Source organism: Myxine glutinosa, chromosome 1 (assembly GCF_964187855.1).
Source record: "Myxine glutinosa chromosome 1, kmMyxGlut1.1, whole genome shotgun sequence".
Classification (NCBI taxonomy): domain Eukaryota; kingdom Metazoa; phylum Chordata; class Myxini; order Myxiniformes; family Myxinidae; genus Myxine; species Myxine glutinosa.
Window position 1 is genome coordinate 300572825 of NC_136261.1, and position 3876 is coordinate 300576700.

A 3876-nucleotide genomic window follows, 5' to 3' on the forward strand; every position below is an offset into this window, starting at 1 on the left:
ATTTGTTTATTCGCTGACAAAATGTGAGAATGTAAAATTTTGGTGGGATGTGGGTATCAATCCCAATGCATCGCACATGCAAAGCGAGCGCTCTATCATTTGAGCTAATCCCTGATACCTCAAGATAATTTCATATAAAGGCAAGCTTTATTATTATTATGAATGATTTTAATTTATCTTGCATGATTTCAGCTTTGATTATTATTTCACAGTCTGCAGTGATATAAATAGTAATTTTCAAATGTTTTGTATCTATTCAGCTTTTTTCATTGCATGAATGTGTTTATGATTTGTTTTTATGTAAATTCTCATCGGCAGACGCTTTCTGATGGTTCTGTGATGTTTCCCATTGTTCTGGCTTCACTGTCCGTCGGCATTCCAAATTTCAGATTTCTTTGACACATGAAAGACACCGAACGTTGATATCAGCCAGTCATTCAGTCAATGGTTAGAATGAGCTTTGCATGGAAAAGAATGCATACAATTTATTTCGCAGAGTGGTAATGGTCAAGTTTGCTTGTCTTCTGATTGATTCCAATTCAAAATTGTTAATTCGCTGACAAAATGTGAGAATGTAGAACATTGGAGGATGTGGGTATCGATCCCACTACCTCTCGCATGCTAAGCGAGCACTCTACCATTTGAGCTAATCCCCCGTTATCTTTCGGTGATTTCATAGAAAGGCAAGCATTATTATTATTAAGAATGATTTTGATTAATCTTGTATATCTCAGCTTTGATTATTATTTCACAGATTACAGTGATATAAATTCCAATTTTCAAATGCTATATATCGATTCAGCTTTTTTTTGTTTTATAAATGCGTTTACGGTTTTTTAAACGTAAATATTCATTGGCAGACACTTTCTGACGGTTCTGTGATGTCTCCCAGTGAACCGGCTTCGCTGTCCATCGGCATTTCAAATTTCAGATTTCGATGACACCTGGAAGATGCCGAACGTTGATGTGAGCCACTGTCAGTCATTGGATAGAGGGAGCTTTAAATGGAAAATAATGCATACAATTTATTTTGCAGAGTGGTAATGGTCAAGTTTGCACGTCTTCTGATTCATTTCAATTCAAAATTGTTAATTCGCTGACAAAATGTGGCAATGTGCAATATTGGAGGATGTGGGTATCGATCCCACTACCTCTCGCTTGCTTAAGCAAGCACTCTACCATTTGAGATAATCCCCCGTTACCTCTTTGTGATTTTATATAAAGGCAAGTTTTGTTATTATTATGAATGCTTTTAATGTATCTTGCATTGTCTCAGCTTTGATGATTATTTCACAGTTTACAGTGATATAAATTGCAATTTTCAAATGCTATATATATATATCGATTCAGCTTTTTTTGTTTTATGAATGCGTTTTCGAGTTTTTTTAACGTAAATATTCATTGGCAGACGCTTTCTGACGGTTCTGTGATGTCTCCCAGTGTACCGGCTTTGCTGTCCATCGGCATTCCAAATTTCAGATTTATATGACACCTGGAAGATACCGAACGTTGATATCACCCAGTCACTCAGTCAATGGATAGAGGGAGCTTTATATGGAAAATAATGCATACAATTTGTTTCGTGGAGAGGTAATGGTCAAGTTTGCGTGTCTTCTGATTCATTCCCATTCAAAATTGTTAATTCGCTGACAAAATGTGGCAATGTAAAATTTTGGAAGATGTGGGTATTGATCCCACTGCCTCTCACATGCAAAGCGAGTGCTTTACCATTTGAGCTAATCCCTGGATACCTCTCGATGATTTCATATAAAGGCAAGCTTTATTATTATTATGAATGATTTTAATTTATCTTGCATGATTTCAGCTTTGATTATTATTTCACAGTCTGCAGTGATATAAATTGTAATTTTCAAATGCTTTGTATCTATTCAGCTTTTTTTATTGGATGAATGTGTTTACGATTTGTTTTTACGTAAATTCTCATCAGCAGACGCTTTCTGATGGTTCTGTGATGTTTTGCATTGTTCTGGCTTCGCTGTCCATCGGCATTCCAAATTTCAGATTTCTTTGACACATGAAAGACACCGAACGTTGATATCACCCAGTCAATCAGTCAATGGTTAGAGCGAGCTTTGCATGGAAAAGAATGCATACAATTTATTTCGTAGAGTGGTCATGGTCAAGTTACCACTCTGGTCTTCTGATTGATTCCAATTCTTCCCCCTCTCTCCCCATCTTGTCTACCGCTCCCTATGTTATATGTTTTATGTGTCGGTTTGTCTTTCTGTGTGTTCATGTGATTAATGTTCGCTCTTTCACGAGCCTCGATATTGTATACAAAAAAAAAAAAAAAAAAAAAAAAAAAAAAAAATTCAAAATTGTTAATTCGCTGACAAAATGTGAGAATGTAAAACATTGGAGGATGTGGGTATCAATCCCACTACCTCTCGCATGCTAAGTGAGCACTCTACCATTTGAGCTTATCTCCTGTTACCACTTAGTGATTTTCGAAAAAGGCAAGCTTTATTATTATTACGAATGATTTTAATTTATCTTGCATTGTCTCAGCTTTGATGATTATTTCACAGTTTACAGTGATATAAATTGCAATTTTCAAATGCTATATATCGATTCAGCTTTTTGTTGTTTTATGAATGCGTTTACGGTTTTTTAAAATGTAAATATTCATTGGCAGACGCTTTCTGACGGTTCTGTCATGTCTCCCAGTGTACCGGCTTCGCTGTCCGTCTGCATTTCAAATTTCAGATTTCGATGACACCTGGAAGATGCCGAACATTGATGTGAGCCAGTCTGTCAGTCAATGGATAGAGGGAGCTTTATATGGAAAATAATGCATACACTTTATTTTGCAGAGTGGTAATGGTCAAGATTGCGTGTCTTCTGATTCCTGCCGATTAAAATTTGTTAATTCGCTGACAAAATGTGAGAATGTAGAATATTGGAGGATGTTGGTATCGATCCCACTACCTCTTGCATGCTTAATTGAGCACTCTACCATTTGAGCTTATCTCCCGTTACCACATGGTGATTTTCGAAAAAGGCAAGCTTTATTAGCGCTGAGGAAGTGCCTCTAGCGAATGACTTCCAGCCAGTGTAACGCGAATTCCTGTCACAGGAATTCTGAGATCATATAAGTGTGACGTGGCAGTTCCTGATTGGTTCGTGTTGGGGAACCCCTTCTCGCTGCCGACGTGACGTAAATTCGCGCACGCGCACTGGTGAAGCGCGAGATTCGGCCCAAGGTTCTTATTATTATTACCATCGCAAAAGCGGAAGGTTATGTTTTGATCGCTGTGTATTTATTTGTATGTCTGTGTGTGTGTATGTTAATCGCATAACTCAAAAAGTATTCAACCGAATTGCATGAAATTTGGTGGGATGATTGGTTATTATACGGGACACATTTGATTAGATTTTGGGAAACAGATTTGCTCAAATTCTGACTATTTTTAACTCGATCGTATTTCACTCAAAGTTATGAGCGACTGAAGAAGAAGATGTCCATCCAGGACGTCATCACTATAACGCGATCTCCCGCGATCATTTCAACCTCAAAAAAAATTATAATTGCAGATTTGACAATAGATGAGGCATATTAACAAACGAATGAAACAGATTTGCTCAAATTCTGACTATTTTTAACTCGATCGTATTTCACTCAAAGTTATGCGCGACTGAAGAAGAAGATGTCCATCCAGGACGTCATCACTATTAGTGCAGCGGCATAGCAAAAATTTAAGAAGAATTGTGCATTTTGTGATGGAAGCACCAAATTTGGCACAATGATAGAATGTTATATTTAGAACATTTTCAGATATGGAACCACTTTGAAATTCACCCAAGGTCGCCGCCATATTGGATTTCAAAATGGCGGCTTTAAAAATCTGTAACCCT

General features: G+C 37.1%; 1 non-coding gene across 1 annotated transcript; it reads right to left on the reverse strand.

Moving 5' to 3' along the window:
* Nucleotides 1-583: 583 nt before the first annotated feature.
* Nucleotides 584-656, reverse strand: TRNAA-AGC (transfer RNA alanine (anticodon AGC)). Its single transcript has one exon. It is a non-coding gene; the product is annotated as a tRNA-Ala (tRNA).
* Between the last annotated feature and the right edge of the window lie 3220 nt (nucleotides 657-3876).